The following is an 18,637-nucleotide window of genomic DNA, read 5'->3' as shown; positions in this document are numbered from 1 at the left end:
CTGTCGGAAGCCTGTCAATCAAATAGGAACGCCCAGTCCCGCAGCCCATACCCGGAAGCGGCGGAGAAGATCGCTCTCTAAAACGGTAAGTACTGCTTCGATTTAAAAAAAAACCACCCGATTCCCCTTCACAAAACGAGCCTCAATATAATGTTAAACATTTAGTTTTTGGGTGAACCTCCACTTTAAGCTAAAAACCTTCCATGATCAGAGTTTCTCGCAGCCCCCCCCCCCCCCCTTCAGTCCAGTGCTGTGCCTGAGAGTAGAAGCTCTCTCCCTCCCTCCCTCAGAGGCAGCAGTTCTGAATTCAGCCCAAAATTTGGACCGCAATCGGACTTGAAACAGTGAACAGGGATGCGGCAGCCCCCTGCTGTGAGCCAGTTCGTACGGCAGCGTGAACCCAACCATAATCAGCTGCGGGGCTTTGAGCAGCGAATAAAAAAAAAAAAAATACATGTACTAGATGTACATGAATTTCATAAAAGAAGAATAAAAAAAATAAAGTAAATGAAGTCTGTGATTCTACATGAAAACGCCTCTGACATTGGCTCATGCACACAGGATGTATGTACAGCCGCTGTTAGGGGCGTCTGCCTTTTTTTTTTTTAAACTGCCTCTAAATGACCCTCCATGTTAGCCTATGTGTCCATGCACACATAAACTGTTAGAGCCGGTTCACACTGGGGCGGCACGACTTTGGGGGCGACTCGGCAAGGCGTCCTGAAGACCACTTCAGAGGCGACTTGCAAAATGACTTCTGTATAGAAGTCAATGCAAGTCGCCCCCAAAGTTGTACAAGAACCTTTTTCTAAGTCGGAGCGACTTGCGTCACTCCTATTAGAACGGTTCAATTGAATAGAATGGGACGCGACTTGTCAGGCGGCTGAGTCGCCCGACGAGTCGCCCCAGTGTGAACCGGCTCTTAGAGGCGTTTGGAGGCATAAACGTTTAGGGGACAGCAGGGGGGAAAAAAAAAACAGCCTGTGCATCCAGAAGCAGAGGCTGTTGAAAAGTAAAAACTAAAAATGCAGCTTAACACTCTAAAGCCCTTTGCCACGTTTTTAGGAGCCTTTACATTACAGGGAGTGTTTTTACTGAAAAAAAACGCCTTTGTGCATGAGGCCTATGTGTGCACGGACCCATAGGCTAACGGTAAGGGGCGTTTAGAGGCAGATAAAAAAAAGTCAGTTCAGCTGAACTCGCACAATTTCACTCCTGCATGTCAGTCCCGATTTTGGCTGCGATTTTACAGACATCGGTGTGGGATTTTTGCACAGATGTCAATGGAAATCGCACCCAAAAAAAAAAAAAAAATCGCAAAAAGTAGTACAGAAACTACTTCTTGAAATCGGTGTGGCACCACAAATGCAGCGTTGCACCGATAAGGATGGTGCCATTGCGGGCAATAGCCGATTTGACTCGTCAAATTGCACCAATGTGAACCAGGGCTCAAGGTGTAAAAGGTTCTGAAATGATTTATCTTTATCTCATTTTTTTTACATTACAGAAACCTAACATTTTAACAGGCATGTGTAGATTTTAGAGCCACTGTAGCTGCCTCTAAGACCCCTTTCACACTGGGGCGTTTTTCAGGCGCTTTGGTGTTAAGATAAGCGTCTCAATGGAAAGGGGCACTTTAGGAGTGGTGTATTCAACGCTCCTAGAGCGCTGCAAAGAAGCTGCTTGCAGGACTTTTTTTGATGCCCTGCCAGCGCAGCACCTCAGTGTGAAAGCACTCAGGCTTTCACATTGGGATTGCAGATGAGGCTTCTTTCAGGCACTTTTTTTTTTTAACGCCAAGACCCCTTTCACACTGGGGCATTTTTCAGGTGCTTTAGTGTGAAAGCACTCAGGCTTTCACATTGGAATTGCAGATGCAGCTTCTTTCAGGCGCTTTACATGCACTTTTTTGAAAAGGGTGAAAGGGGTCTAAGGCTACATTCACACTAGTGCAAGTTTAAAGATTTTGAGTGCGACTTAACACTCTCTGGCACTCATGTTTCATCAAAGCACTGCAGGAACCTTTTCAAAGTCGCATAGATTGGAACGGGTGCAACTGAAATCAAAAGGCTGCAACTTGTCCAAAGTCGCATGACAAGTCGCAATAGTGTGAACGGAGCTTTGTAGTCTCCCCTGCAAGGCTGCTTTCCTTTGTAGTGCTGCTATTTCTTGTAAGCCGGTCAGGAGAGGCAGGAAGCGGAGCCATCAGTGCTCAACTTTACCCAAAGTGAGAATGTGTCAAATACTGCTGTTTTTTTTACATTTTTGAAAATGTTATGTGAAGTGATTGATGGGTCTTCTATGAATAAGCAAAGTAAAGTTTACCTAAGGTAAAGCGAGAATAAACAGCCACATAAACACTCAAATGAAGCCAGAGAAAATGTAGCATGCTGTCAAGGCGACATTTGCCTGAGCAATTTAACACCTAGCAACAAATCAGCTCTACAGTTTCTAATCACTACCTGCAAGGCAAGCTACTTTCACACTACCTCCCCTGGGGAGTTTTTTTATATACAATTTCTATCACACACACACAATTCAGCCCAGGTTCACAGTGGGAATGAAATTGTGCGAGTTCCCCTAAACTCGCACAATTTCATTTCCGCATGTCAGTCCCAAATTCGGGGGGCGATTTTAGAAACATCTGTGCGGGTTTCTGCACAGATGTCTATTGAAATCGCACCCCGAAGTCGCCAAAAGTAGCACAGAAACTACTTTTGGGACAATGCCATTGCCAGCAATAGCCGCCAATTTGGCATGCGATTTGACATCAAATCGCTGCAATGTGATCCAGGTCCCACACAGAAAACACTTTATTTTACAAATATGTTATTTCTCTTTTTACTTACATCTTTAGGAGTTCACATTTGAAACACACTTTATAAAGCCTCAATATTGTTCATAAGAACTAAGCAGATATACATAATGTAACCAAACTCATATATGATTGATAATGGTTAACACAACACAGGGTACAATGATCGGTAAACCCGTCACGGCATAGTTATTATACTAAGAGCCGGTTCACACAGGGGCGACTCAGCCGCCTGACAAGTCGCGCTCCGCTCTGTTCAATGGAACCGTTCTAAAAGGAGCGGCTCAAGTCGCTCCGACTTAGAAAAAAGTTCTTGTACGACTTTGGGGCGACTTGCATTGACTTCAATACAGAAGTCATTTTACAAATTGCCTCTGAAGTCGCCTTGAGATCGCCTTGCCGAGTCGCCCCCAAAGTCGTGCCGCCCCTGTGTGAACCGGCTCTAAGTGAGAAAATACTAATTTTTTAACCTGGCTGGCGGTATTCCTGAGTCTGGCTCGGGATCACCTCGCAGTGTCCACAGGCAAAGTTACTTACCTTGTCCCTGGATCCTGCGATGCCTCCCCGCTGTTATGAGCGAGCGGGTCCTCACTCGATTCAAACAGTGTCCCTGTCCCTGTGTGCCGCCGATCTCCATTCCCTGCGACGTTACGACGCACGGGGGCAGAGAACGGCGCCAAATTCAAAAAAGTAAATAAACACATTACATACAGTATACTGTAATCTTATAGATTACAGTACTGTATGTAAAAAATACTCACCCCCCCCCCCTTGTCCCTAGTGGTCTGCCCAGTGCCCTACATGTTATTTTATATAATAAAAACTGTTCTTTCTGCCTGCAAACTGTAGATTGTCCATAGCAACCAAAAGTGTCCCTTTATGTCAAAAGTGATTTTAGAGCAGCTAGAAAACAGCGATAATAAATTAGAATCACTTGCAGAATTGAGCGATAGCGATTTGTGGGGAAATTCGTCATCAAACAATAAAAATAATGACAGCGACAATTCTGCAACTGAGCAAATTTCAGTGATTTTGAGTTGATTACATTATTGAATAATTTTTATTATAATTACATTATTATTTGTTATAATTATTTATAGTTATTTATTATAATTTATGATTTTGTTTTTCAAACTTTATCATACCCGGGATGCCTACTAGACTCTTGTTTGGACAGATTTAAGTGAGTTATTCCTAAGAATTACAGGCCTACAATTTAAAACGCCAAATTTCCTTGCAAAATAATGGTACCGCTTTCAGCACCTAAAATCTGAAATAATCAAACCGCCAGGGAGGTTAATGTAAATGAATACTATATGGCAATAACTTAATGTCTTCGACACATGGGTACCATGTTAAAGTGTATCTCTACACTTTAAACTAAAAAAATAACTATTTGTTTTGGTCAGAGTGGGAAGAGTTATCACTTCTGGCAAGTTTTTACTGGTCTCTGAGATTCACCCATCTATTTGTACTGGGGACATTGTTACGGAGATAGAAAATGGAGGGGAAATTCAAATTTATAGTCATTGCTAGAAGAAGAGGTAAGAGAAAAATCTTCCTACAGGGACACCCGATTCAGTCACAACTTTGGGAGATTCCCTCTAACTTCCTGTTCCTTCTCTAGCACAGGACATTTCATTTCCCCAATGGGACACATACAGCAAGAAAATAACCTACCTTACAGGGAATTTACCCCTCTCTACACTAACCAAAACAATAAGAAAAGTATTTGGCTATACATACCCCTTACCTATTAGTAAGTAAGGATGAGCTCTGGCGTGTTTGCATAGAACACGTGCAGAGCCCGCCAGGAAGTGAGCACAGCGCTGCGCTAATCACAGCCAGGGAGACATTGTCCCGATGCTCGGCTGCAGGGATCGTGAAATGTCTCCCTGGCTGTGAATAGCGCAGCACCGTGCTCACTTCCTGGCCGGCTTTGCACGTGTACTATGCGAACACACAGGAGCTCATCCTTTGCACGTGTACTATGCGAACACACAGGAGCTCATCCTTATTAGTAAGGATGGGCTCAGACGTGTCCGCAACTGCACATGCCCAAGCCCGCCAGGAAGCTTACACTGTGCCGCGCTAATCACAGGCATTGAGACATTTCCCGATCCGAGGCGGCACAGATCGGGAAATGTCTCACTATCTGTGATTAGCACTGAGCAGTGCAAGTGTCCTGGCAGGCATGGGCACATGCGAATATGCCCAAGCTCACCCTTATATAGTTACATAGTAGGTGAGGTTGAAAAAAAGACACTAAATCCAACCTATGTGTGTGATTATATGTCACCATTACCTTGTATATCCCTGTATGTTGTGGCCGTTCAGGTGCTTATCTAATAGTTTTTTTAAACCCTTGATGCCCTCCGCTGAAACCACCACATGTGGAAGGGAATTTCACATCCTGGCCACTCTTAAAGTAAAGAACCCTCTACGTATTTCAAGGTTAAACCTCTTTTCTTCTAATCTTAATGAGTGGCCTCCTTTCTTATTAAATTCCCTTCTGCGAAAAAGTTTAATCCCTATTGTGGGGTCACCAGTGTGGTATTTGTAAATTTAAATCATATCCCCTCCCAAGTGTCTCTTCTCCAGAGAGAATAAGTTCAGTGCTCCCAACCTTTCTTCATAACTAATATCCTCCAAACCCTTTATTAGCTTTGTTGCCCTTCTTTGTCGCTCCATTTCCAGTACATCCTTCCTGAGGACTGGTGCCCAGAACTGGACAGCATACTCCAGGTGCGGTCGGACCAGAGTCTTGTGGAGCGGAAGAATTATAGTTTTATTTCTGGAGTTAATCCCTTTTTAATGCATGCCAATATTCTGTTTGCTTTGTTAGCAGCAGCTTGGCATTGCATGCCATTACTCAGCCTATCATCTACTACGACCCCCAGGTCCTTTTCCATCATAGATTCCCCCAGAGGTTCTCCCCCCAGTGTATAGATTGCATTCATATGTTTGCTTCCCAAATGCAACATTTTATATTTTTCTACATTAAAGCGGATGTGCCACCCCAAAAATATATTAAAAGCCAGCAGCTACAAATACTGCAGCTGCTGACTTTTAATATAAGGACACTTACCTGTCCTGGAGTCCAGCGGTGATCGCAGCAGATGACGAGCCGATCGCTCGTCACCCTGCTGCTCCCCCCTCCATCCACGGTGAGGGAACCAGGAAGTGAAGCGCTCCGGCTTCACTGCCCGGTTCCCTACGGCGCATGCGCGAGTCGCGCTGCGCCCGCCGATTGGCTCCCGCTGTGTGCTGGGAGCCGAGTGTTCCCAGCATACAACGGGGGACGGACGGAAGGTAAGGAAAAAACCCGTCCTTTGCCCGTATCGTAGGGCCGGAAGTGGGTGCAGATACCTGTCTGTAGACAGGTATCTGCACCCCCCTCCCCCCTGAAAGGTGTCAAATGTGACACCGGAGGGGGGGAGGGTGCCGATCAGCGGGACTCTACTTTAGAGTGGAGATCCGCTTTAAACCTCATTTGCCATTAATTTGTTCAGATCTTCTTGCAAGGTATCCACATCCTGCGGAGAAGTTATTGCCCTGCGTAGCTTAGTATTGTCCACAAATACAGAGATTGCACTGCTTACCCCATCCTCCAGGTCATTTATGAACAAAATTACCTATCTGTCTACAATTTAAAGGATAAGCTCACCTTTTGGGAAAAAATAAATGCACATATTTTTTCAGAAAGAAATGTGCATTTTGTTATTTTTTTCCCCACGGGCCTGCAGGCATTGCAGCTGTGATCAGTGAATACGAGATGCAATGCCAGGCTCCTGCAGACAAGCTTTCAGCTTGTACCACCAATGTATGGACTGTCAGTTTGAACGCTGCGGGGCTTGTGAATGAACTACAAAGGGGCTCATCAACAGAGCACTGCACAGCCATGCTGTTTTGGAAATATGACAGTGGGTGCAGGGAGGAGAACCCCCAGCTGATGTCATAGTGGGGGAAATGCTGGAGAATGTTATATCCTACATATCGGTGTAACATGCTCCAAAATTATGAACTTAGTCTTTAACATACTTCATGAAGCTCCAGCATTGTAAACTCCTTCCCATCTGCTGAATGTATATATGTGGCAGCATGTAGCGGTTCCATGGTGCTGCATGGAGGCGGGTAACAGAGTGGCGATTGGCAGTGGGTAGGATGGGTTCCCAATCATGTGATCACTGTGACAATCAAACAAATAAGCACAAGAAAACTACGCCGTACATAAATGTGCTAACCAAAACACAGCAAAAAGCTTCATGAGCTATTTTGCCACGTTTGTTGCCCATAGGGCAGCCCATTAAAATCAACAGGCTGCCCTATGCACGTTGTGCGAAAATGCGCAAGAAATATTTGCATGTTTCAAATCAGTAGGTGTGAATGGAGACCTTATGATCTGAGCACATTCGGGGGGCCCTTATGATCTGAGCACATTCGGGGGGCCCTTATGATCTGAGCACATTCGGGGGGCCCTTGCAATATAAGCACATTCGGGGGGGCCCTTGCGATATGAGCACATTCGGGGGGCCCTTGCGATATGAGCACATTCGGGGGGCCCTTGCGATATGAGCACATTCGGGGGGCCCTTGCGATATGAGCACATTCGGGGGGCCCTTGCGATATGAGCACATTCGGGGGGCCCTTGCGATATGAGCACATTCGGGGGGCACTTGCGATATGAGCACATTCGGGGGGCACTTGCGATATGAGCACATTCGGGGGGCACTTGCGATATGAGCACATTCGGGGGGCACTTGCGATATGAGCACATTCGGGGGGCACTTGCGATATGAGCACATTCGGGGGGCACTTGCGATATGAGCACATTCGGGGGGGGCCCTTGCAATCTGAGCACATTCGGGGGGGGGCCCTTGCAATCTGAGCACATTCGGGGGGGGGCCTTACAATTTGAGCACATTCGGGGGGCCCTTGCGACCTGAGCACATTCGGGGGCCCTTGCCATCTGAGCACATTTGGGGGGCCCTTGCGATCTGAGCACATTCGGGGGGGCCCTTGCGATCTGAGCACATTCGGGGGGCCTTGCCATCTGAGCACATTTGGGGGGGCCCTTGCGATCTGAGCACATTCGGGGGGGCCCTTGCGATCTGAGCACATTCGGGGGGCCTTTACAAACTGAGCACATTCAGGGGGCCCTTGCGATCTGAGCACATTCGGGGGGGGGGGGCCTTACAATCTGAGCACATTCGGGGGGGGGCCTTACAATCTGAGCACATTCGGGGGGCCTTACAATCTGAGCACATTCGGGGGGGGCCTTACAATCTGAGCACATTCGGGGGGGGGGCCTTACAATCTGAGCACATTCGGGGGAGCCCTTGCGATCTGAGCACATTCGGGGGGAGCCCTTGCGATCTGAGCACATTCGGGGGGAGCCCTTGCAATCTGAGCACATTCGGGGGGAGCCCTTGCGATCTGAGCACATTCGGGGGGAGCCCTTGCGATCTGAGCACATTCGGGGGGCCCTTGCGATCTGAGCACATTCGGGGGGCCCTTGCGATATGAGCACATTCGGGGGGCCCTTGCGATCTGAGCACATTCGGGGGGGCCCTTGCGATCTGAGCACATTCGGGGGGCCCTTGCGATCTGAGCACATTCAGGGGGGGCCCTTGCGATCTGAGCACATTCAGGGGGGGCCCTTGCGATCTGAGCACATTCGGGGGGCCCTTGCGATCTGAGCACATTCGGGGGGGGCCTTGCGATCTGAGCACATTCGGGGGGCCCTTGCGATCTGAGCACATTCGGGGGGCCCTTGCGATCTGAGCACATTCGGGGGGCCCTTGCGATCTGAGCACATTCGGGGGGGGGCCTTGCGATCTGAGCACATTCGGGGGGCCCTTGCGATCTGAGCACATTCGGGGGGCCCTTACAATCTGAGCACATTCGGGGGGCCCTTACAATCTGAGCACATTCAGGGGGCCCTTGCGATCTGAGCACACTCGGGGGGGCCCTTACAATCTGAGCACATTCAGGGGGCCCTTGCGATCTGAGCACATTCCATGTACAGATCACCCAGGACACTTCATGACACTGTGTACAGACATGACACAGATCTGTATACAGACAATACACTGCTCACAATCGTGTCATACAATCATAATATTAGAAGAATGATCTGTCAGCACTGGATTGTCCCCCCAATACACAGCAGTCCCCCCGATCCTCCTCCAGGTGTACAGGTGAGAAGAAGTATGGACACCCCTCCCCCCTTCCCATAGAGAACCGTTACTTGCACAAAGTTACAGTCTGTGTGCGATGTGTGGCCCTTGGAGTGTGTGTGGCCCCTAGAATGAGGAGAACTCCTCAGCCTGTGTGTGTGGACGAATTGGGAGAGCCGGACATTTCTCTGGCTGTCCTATGAGGGGGAGAGACCCCCGGTGTGTACTGCGCCCTGGACACTGAGAGCCGCATACACCCTGAACTGTCCCTCTATGTGTGTCCGGCCATATACCCCGTCTCCTCACTCCTGTACAATCCTCACCTACCGCCCTCCCCCCCATACATACATACACGCACACTTACCTGTCTCTCCTCTCACTACTCTCTGCTCCTGCTAGCAGACAGCCAGCCAGCGCACTGCGTGACGTCACCAACATGGCGGCGCCCAGTGCCACGTCAAGGAGCGGAGAGCGGAGTGTGAGTGACAACAACATAGAGAGCACCTGGAGGGATCTCTAGCGGGGGGACACAGGCTGTGTGTGTGACTGCAATCATATCACATTGGGTGACACTGACAGGAGCTGCCTCTCATTGCTTGTTAGGCTGCAGGACTGTTACCTACCTTTACTACCTACAACAAGCATGCAGACAGTGAAAGAGGCTAAACCATATCTTCCAACTTGTCACTGCCAGAGCCGTTTTTGTTTTGTTTTTTTGTATACATGTTTAACCTCTTCAATACTGGACACTTTCACCTCCTTCCTGCCCAAGCCAATTTGTTTTGGAATGCCCATAGACCTTCAGCTCTGCCACACGTTGTACAACACTGTACCCAAATAACATTCTCATAGTGCTTTCCTTTCATGGTGTTTAGGCTCTATTCACACTTGTATGACTACAAAGTCGCACGACTGTGATGCAACATTGGATGGGTGCGACTTGGATGCGACTTTTGAGGGTTAGCATTGAAGTCTATGGCCCTCAAGTCACATTAAAGTTGGACCAAAGTAGTGCATGAACTTCTATGAAGTCACTGTGACTTTAGGCCGCATAGATATTAACGGTACTCATTGAAAAACATGGGCTGCGACTTGTCCTGCGACTTTGATGTCCAAAGTCACACAAGTGTAAATGGAGGAGCTTTATATCACTACTAGTTTTTTTATTTATTTATTTGATTCTCTTTGCTGCATTGGGCTGTCTGTTTGCTGAATGGGAATGTCTCTTTGCTGGATATGGGGTGTCTAATGCTGGATATGGGGATGTCTCTTTGCTGGATATATTTTGCTGGATATGGGGGATGTCTTTTGCGGAATATGGGAATGTCTCTTTGCTGGATGTGGGGAATGTCTCTTGCTGGATATGAGCCTGTCTCTTTGCTGGATATGCGGGATGTCTCTTTGCTGGATATGGGGGATGTCTCTTGCTGTATATGGGCCTGTCACTTTGCTGGATATGGGGGATGTATTTTGCTGCATATGGGGGATGTCTCTTTGCTGGATATGGGGGAGGTCTCTTTGCTGGATATGGGGGAGGTCTCTTTGCTGGATATGGGGGATGTCTCTTTGCTGCATATGGTGGATGTCTCTTTGCTGGATATGGGGGATGTCTCTTTGCTGCATATGGGGGATGTCTCTTTGCTGGATATGGGGGATGTCTCTTTGCTGGATATGGGGGAGGTCTCTTTGCTGGATATGGGGGGATGTCTCTTTGCTGCATATGGGGGATGTCTCTTTGCTGCATATGGGGGATGTCTCTTTGCTGCATATGGGGGATGTCTCTTTGCTGCATATGGGGGATGTCTCTTTGCTGCATATGGGGGATGTCTCTTTGCTGGATATGGGGGATGTCTCTTTGCTGCATATGGGGGATGTCTCTTTGCTGGATATGGGGGATGTCTCTTTGCTGGATATGGGGGATGTCTCTTTGCTGGATATGGGGGAGGTCTCTTTGCTGGATATGGGGGCATGTCTCTTTGCTGGATATGGGGGGATGTCTCTTTGCTGGATATGGGGGGATGTCTCTTTGCTGGATATGGGGGATGTGTCTTGCTGGATATGGGGGATGTGTCTTGCTGGATATGGGGGATGTCTCTTTGCTGGATATGGGGGGATGTGTCTTGCTGGATATGGGGGATGTCTCTTTGCTGGATATGGGGGGATGTGTCTTGCTGGATATGGGGGATGTGTCTTGCTGGATATGGGGGATGTCTCTTTGCTGGATATGGGGGCCCGTCTCTTTGCTGGATATGGGGGATGTCTCTTTGCTGGATATGGGCCTGTAGAAATTGTCTGAAAGTGCCTTTGAGCTTACTCTGATAAGTGCTGGATAGGAATTTTTACTACATTGCTTTTTTCCAAATTACTTGTATAGCCCCCCTAAATTATTCTTGGTTACCTGCTTTCTAAAGGGGGTGGAGCTAGGAGGTGTGTGAGGTGGAGACAAGGGTCGGTCCTATGGATGGGTAGGGGGTACGAGAATTTTCGTGATTTTAGTAGCCTATTCAATTTCTACTTGCGACTAGTAAACGAAAAAAAGTCTGAAGATCTGTGTACGGGGCATAAGGATACCACGTGTGAGACTTTATGTATTTTCTAAGGGGCATAATGAGTCTTTTGAAAATTTCATATTTTTTTGCCACAAGTGTTTTTTACAAAGTTGTCAATTATTAAAGCGGGGGTTCACCCTAAAAACAAATTTCTAACAATACATCCAGGATACTAACAACATTTACAGTATTATGCAGGTTTTTTATTCTTTATCGCCGTACATACCGTTATATTGAGATTTTCTCCCCGGGTTTCGGGTTCTGATTGCTGCGGAACTGGGCGTTCCTATCCCTGGGTTAGATGATTGACGTCTGGTGAAACAGTTCCCATGTCACACAAGGCGCGTCACCAGATTTCCGTAAATAGCCGAGCTGCGAGTCGGCGCTATACGGCGCCTGTGCTCGCCGTGTAGAGCTGACTGCGCAGGCGCCGTATATCGCCGACTCGCAGCTCGGCTATTTATGGAAATCTGGTGACGCGCCTTGTGCGACATGGGAACTGTTTCACCAGACGTCAATCATCTAAGCCAAGGATAGGAATGCCCAGTTCCGCAGCAATCAGAACCCGGAAGCCGGGGAGAAAATCTCAATATAACGGTATGTACAGCTATAAAAAAAAAGACCTGCATACTGTAAATGAACTGTTTGTTCCTCTGTGCCTCGGTACTAAGTCAGGGCTCTAATGAGGAAAGTTGCAGAGTCTGCATCCCTCTGGCTGGGTCCACGACTGTGGATCTGACTTTGCCCTGCAACTTGAAGTCTGACTTCCATCCAACTTTAATGAACGGAATTCGATTTTGATCCTGACACTAACAGGCCCTTCGGTCTGGTATGGCTTATAAGGGAACCTCATGCCAAAAAAATGGTGCGGGGTCCCCCCCAAAATCCATACCAGATGTCTTCATCCTACAGTTCTTCTCCCTCTGCTGCCGGTTCTCCTCTCCGCTGTCTTCTCCCTCTGTTGGTTTTTCAGGTGTGACCACCCATGATGTCATCCAAAGGCCCCGCCCCCTGTGATGTCACCACCGTGCGGCATGATGGGTCGGTGACGTCACAATAAGTGGGGCTTTTGGATGACATCACTGCACGGCCGTGGCTATATAAGTAATGGCACACGGCAGACCTAGCATTAGAGCAGGAGCCAGAGTCGGGAGAACATCGGAGGAAGAACAGAGGGAGAGAGGAGAACCGGCAGCGGAAGAAGACATCACCGGAGGGAGAAGAACCAGAGGATGAAGACATCGCTGGAGGGAGAGGAATTAGGAAGAAGAGACGCTGGAGCTGCTTTAATAAATTACTTTGTCAAAAACTTGTTTACTGTTTTAATTTTTGGCACTTTTTCTGGGTGAATGGGTAGGGGTACAATGTACCCCATACTCATTCCACACAGGGTTGTGGGGAAGAGGCCCTTGTCCCCATCAACATGGGGACAAAGTGTTTTTGGGGTGATATAAAAAAAATGTCATAAAATTTAAGTCAAAATTATTTTTTATTAATTAAAGGAATTACAATGTGGGCATTGCCACAAGGAGAGATCAAAACCTGAATCATTCTTTTGACTTCTGTCAATGGAATAATGCTTTTGACAGGAGGCACATAACATTTTTGAACTACAATAGTCCGATGTTTGGCTGTGGAAATCTTTCAAAAATACATTTATGTCCTTGATCTGTTATACAGCTCAAATGATTATCCAGCATTTCCCTATGTTTCTCTTGAGCTAGGTGAAAACATACACTTTGTTCAGGATCAAATATTAGCTGTTCTGTGTCTAAATTCCTAGTTCTACAGATAGTCAGACTCCTCCTCCTTTCTGCTGTCTGTTCCCTTTCTGGTCTTCTTTCTATTTTTTTCTATTAATGGAAACATCACCTCCCACTACGTTGTCATCCTCAATGAGTGTTGTCGGTGAAAATAATGAAATTATTTTGTTGTCAGACACTTCTTGCTGCAACTCTTCCCTATGCGAAAAAAGAATCAGTGTGCCCGGATTAGCATTGGAACCTGTAAACGAAAATGGAATGTTAGTCACAATTGCATTCAGTTTGGCTAACGACACTCTTTTGACATTTCCAAATTCTCCAAAGGAGCTGTGCAATTATGTGTACTTACCTTGCTGTCCCACGATGTGTAAACACCATACTTTCCTAACTGTCCTGTGTAATCAACACTATACTTACCTAACTGTTCCATGGTGTGAAATCAACACCATACTTTACCTAGCTGTCCCACTGGGTCACTTAACTTAGGCTGGGTTCACACTACGGTTTTCCCGTCCGTCAGCCGCATACGATTTCAGTATTGAAAACGTACGGGCCCGGACGGGAAAACGTATAGATAGAGAATGCATTGCAAATCGTATGCACTCAGATGCATCCGGGTGCGTACGATTTGCTGGCAAAACGTTTTTTAAACGTCCGCAAAACCGTGTTCAACCACGGTTTTGCGGTCGTTTTTAAAACAGTATGGCAACCGCATACGTTTTCCTTTAACATTAATGTCAATGGAAAACGTACATATGTGCGGTTCCATACGTTCCCGTCCGTTTCAGCCGCATACGTTTTTTCATATAAATCGTATGCGGCTGACGGACGGGAAAACCGTAGTGTGAACCCAGCCTTACAGACATCTGGCTGCTATAGCTGCAACAACAATAGAAACAATACAAAAAAAAACATAAACTATATTACTCACCTTTACTTTGACTGGAGGTGTCAAAACCTTTGCTAATCCCTGAAATGCTTTCTTTATCAATATATGGCAACAGAAGTTCCTCGTAATCTGTGAAGTTAATTATTTGGGGAGATCCAGAACCTGTTTTCTTTCTGAAAATAATACAAAGAAAGAACTGTCATTACAAATCAAAACACCAAAAAAAAAAAAAAAAAACGGTGCTGCAGCAAAATTACATTTCTAAAGGAAAAAATGTCATTTAAAATTGCTTGCGGCTGTAATGTATTGCCGGCTCCCGGCAATATAGATAAAAAAATCAAGGAAAAAAAACGGTGTGCCCCCAGTCAATACCAGGCCCTTCGGGTATGGATTTTAAGGGGAACTCCGTGGGAAAATGTAAGAAACTAGCATGGGCCCCTCCCCCCCAAAACCAATACCAGACCCTTAACTGAGCATGCAGCCTGGAGGACAGGATGGGGGGGGGGGGGGCCCTGTGCACCCTGGACATGTCTCTGGCTTAAATCCCTTCTAATCTAACCCATGTGTCCTCTGTGTACCCTGGATATGTCTCTGGGCCTCCATCCCTTTTAATCTTCTAGTGCAAGGGGGAACGCTACGAACCCTGATGTAAAGGGGACACTGATGTAAAGGGCAATGCTGCAGACCCTGATGTAAGTGGGAACTCTGATGTTATGGGGAATGCCGTGGACTCTGATATAAGGTGGTCTCGGGTGACCAGAGCACCCCTTACATCAGATTTCCCCCTTAGATCATGCTCCGCAGCTTCCCCTTTACCCCAGAGTTCCCTGCACTGTAAGAAGGAATCCTGCAGACCTTGATGAAAAGGGGAAGGCCGGGAACTCTGATGTGGGGGGGGGGACGGACTCTGGTGACCAGCGACCACTTCCCGTAGAGTAAATGCACTAAGGCGGGGGTCAGCAACCTGTAGATCGCAGACAGGTGACTGGTAGATTGCGGTCTAGGCTTGCTGACCTGCCATTCCAGAGCATCAGAGTGCATTGCGATTCCACCTGTGATCAGGTGTGGATGGAGCCTAAATCTAATTTTATGGATATCTCTCAGGCATTCATTTACATTTGGGACATACAGTGGTTTTGGGGGCTAGGAAAGGGTTTAATGCTCCGTTGAATCCAGGGCCATCTTAATAGCATCATGGGCTCCTGGGTAAAGTAATTCTCTGGAGCCCCTACAATGGAGACAGTGCAGGTAAACAGACATCAAGTAGGTAGGAGGCACCTTTTGGGTGGAGCTCCGCATTAACTACATGAACAATCATTCTGTACAGCAAAGAAACAGAGCGAAAATACTACATACATAAAGTAACAAAGCTGTCCTGTGCATATAATATATCTGCTAGATTGATGCCTCCCCAGCACTCTGACCCCTCTACACCCCAGATATCCCCCCATCACTCTCAGTGCCATCATGGGGGCCCCCAATTTCAGGGCAGAGTGGGCTCAAGGACCAGGTGTGCCCTCTCATTAAGACAGCCCTGGTTGAATCTTTACTGCTGTCATGAATCTAACAAGCAGACTGGCTCAATCTAGGCATGTGCAGGAAAGCCAAGACTTATCTGTGAGCCCAATTTCTAGTTATTTTCTTTGGAGTTCAATTCCCTTTAACCACTTGCTGACTGCCGCATGTACATATACCTCGGCAGAATGGCACTGCTGTTTGCCGAGTGCCCCCGCGATCGTCACAAGGCATTTCCCTGTTCTTTCTTGTGACAGGACAGTGATCTACTGCTCCCTGTCATTGGGAGCAGTGATCATTGTTGTGTCACTTGTAGCCCAGCCCACAGTTAGAATCACGCCCTAGGACACACTTAACCCCTTCATCGCCCCCTAGTGTTTAACCCCTTCCCTGCCAGTGTAATTTACACAGTAATCAGTGCATTTATATAGCGCTGTTTGCTGTATAAATGACAATGATCCCAAAATAGCATCAAAAGGGTCTGATGTGTCCACCATAATGTCGCAGTCCAGATAAAAATCACAGATCGCCGCCATTACTAAAAAAAAAAAAAAATTATAAAAAAAAATGCCATAAATCTATCCCGCATTTTGTAGACGCTATAACTTTTGTGCAAACCAATCAATATACCCTTTTTGCAATTTTTTTTAACCAAAAATATGTAATGGAATACATATCGGCCTAAACTGAGAAAAAATTATTTTTTATATATATTTTTTGGGGATATTTATTATAGCAAAAAGTAAAAAATATAGCTTTTTTTCTAAATTGTTACTCATATAGCGCACAAAAAAAACAAAAAACGCAGAGGTGATCAAATACCACCAAAAGAATGCTCTATTTGTGGGGAAAAAAGGACGTCAATTTTGTGTGGGAGCCACGTCGCACTACCGTGCAATTGTCAGTTAATGCGACGCAGTGTCGTGTCGCAAAAAATGGCCCGGTCATTGAACAGCCAATTCTTCCAGGGCTGAAGTGGTTAGATGAATGTAGAGAATTCACTAGTGTGACAGCGACACCATAGTGCTTTTTTTTGGGTAGAATTCTACTTGTAAGCTGTGGTACGACATGTGCAAACGGATTGTTAAGACTTATTTATCAATTGACAGTTCATATACACGATCATGTTTTATAGCGGAGCTCCACCCTAAAGTGGAACTCCCGCTGATCAAAACCCCCCCCCCCTCCGGTGTCACATTTGACACCTTTCTAAAGACAGGTATTTGCACCCACTTCCGGCCACAGTCTCGGGCAGACTGCGGGCATGACGTCACCTCCCCCCCCCGCCCCCCCCCGTTGTGTTCTGGGAACACTCGCCTCCCAGTACACAGTGGGAGCCAATCGGCAGGCGTAGCGACTCGCGCATGCACCGTAGGGAACCGGGCAGTGAAGACGGAGCGCTTCACTGCCTGGTTCCCTCACCGAGGATGGCGCGGGGGGGGGGGGAGATACCTGTCTAAAGCAGGTATTTGCACCCACTTCTGGCCACAACAGTCTCGGGCAGACTGCGGGCATGATGTCACCTCCTGCCGCCCCCCCCCGTTGTGTGCTAGGAACACTCGGCTCCCAGTACACAGCGGGAGCCAATCGGCATGCGCCGTAGAGAACCGGGCAGTGAAGCTGGAGCGCTTCACTTCCTGGTTCCCTCACCGAGGATGGCGGGGGGGCAGCAGAGTGATGAGCGATCGCTCTTCCTCTGCTGCGGACGGCGCTGGACTCCAGGACAGGTAAGTGTCCATATATTAAAAGTCAGCAGCTGCAGTATTTGTAGCTGCTGGCTTTTAATATTTTTTTATTGCAGCAGGGCTCCGCTTTAACCTGTAATCGGAAGGCTGTGTGGATTTCATAAGGTATACCAATTTTGTTCAGTTTTAAAATGGACTAAAATGGCTGCAGGATATAGATGTAATATTATTTACCTACTTACAATGTGTTTTTACATCTTGTCTTTAGTTATGTTTGCCATTATTATGGTGCAGGCCCCGCCCCCCACTGTCCTCCAGGCTCACACTGCCTCCTTTACCCCCGACACACAGCACTGTCCTCCAGGCTCTGCCCCCTTCATCAGTTCCTACTGCACTGTCCTCCGCCCTTGTCTTCAAACCCCACCCCACAGTCATGGCCGCGGCGCACGTGTTCTATCGAGAAGGTCCTGCTATCGAATAGCGTCCGGAACGAACAGCGCATGCGCCGTACGTAACAGCGCAACAGCAGAGTTTACGACAGGGGTGTCCAAACTTTTTTCAAAGAGGGCCACATTTGATAAAGTGAACATGCTCAAGGGCCGACTATTTTGTCTGACATTCTTTGAACCATTAAAATTGATCCGTGTGTGTTCGTCCGAGCACCAATACACTGCCCAACAAGAATTCTGTTGCCTTTGTGGCTGAGCTTGGGGGTTTTATTTGGATATACTGTATATATGTCTTTTGTGGCCCCAATGAATCCTGAGCGCTGAGACTAAGGATGAGCTTGGGCGTGTTATTTGGATATACCGTATTTATCAGTGTATAACACGCACAGGCTTACCATTGCCATCAGTGCAGCCTGATCGATGCCCATCTGCAGCCTCAGAGGGGACAAGATGGGGAGGGACAAGTGCCGTCAGATTACAAACAGGAGAATTTCTCGTTTACTCGGTGGCCTCTTTAATACAAAGCCCCACCTCCTATGATAAACAGAACAGTCATGCAATGGCATCCCAGGAAATGGGACTTCCTATTACAGACGCCGCCGAGTAAACAGGAGATTCTCTTCATGTAATCCGACGGCGCACGTCCTGTCCCCTCCGAGGCAGCTCCGATAAATACGGTATATATCTTTTGTGGCCCCCAAGGCACAGGGCACATGTGAGGCTGCAATGGCTATATATACATATCCAAATCCCCAGGGGGGCCATATTAAATCACCAAGGGGGCCGCAATTGG

General features: G+C 47.3%; 2 protein-coding genes across 7 annotated transcripts in view; one reads left to right on the top strand and one right to left on the bottom strand.

Moving 5' to 3' along the window:
• The window catches only part of SEC23A (SEC23 homolog A, COPII coat complex component), a 153,175-nt gene extending 143,711 nt beyond the window's left edge, over nt 1–9,464 (bottom strand). For both annotated transcript variants that reach the window (XM_040333500.1, XM_040333501.1), the window contains exon 1: nt 9,359–9,464. The gene's annotated coding sequence lies outside the window, so the exon portion shown is untranslated. The remainder of the gene's footprint in view (nt 1–9,358) is intronic.
• Nucleotides 9,415–18,637, top strand: part of GANC (glucosidase alpha, neutral C) — a 129,465-nt gene continuing 120,242 nt past the window's right edge. For 4 of the 5 annotated variants that reach the window (XM_040333499.1, XM_040333497.1, XM_040333496.1 and 1 more), the window contains exon 1: nt 9,415–9,472. The gene's annotated coding sequence lies outside the window, so the exon portion shown is untranslated. Of the gene's footprint in view, nt 9,473–18,506; nt 18,522–18,637 lie in introns of those variants that run through there. The other variant, XM_040333495.1, reaches the window with a different exon arrangement.

The sequence above is a fragment of the Rana temporaria genome, chromosome 13, assembly GCF_905171775.1.
Source record: "Rana temporaria chromosome 13, aRanTem1.1, whole genome shotgun sequence".
Taxonomy (NCBI): domain Eukaryota; kingdom Metazoa; phylum Chordata; class Amphibia; order Anura; family Ranidae; genus Rana; species Rana temporaria.
This window is presented reverse-complemented; position numbering and strand designations above follow the sequence as displayed.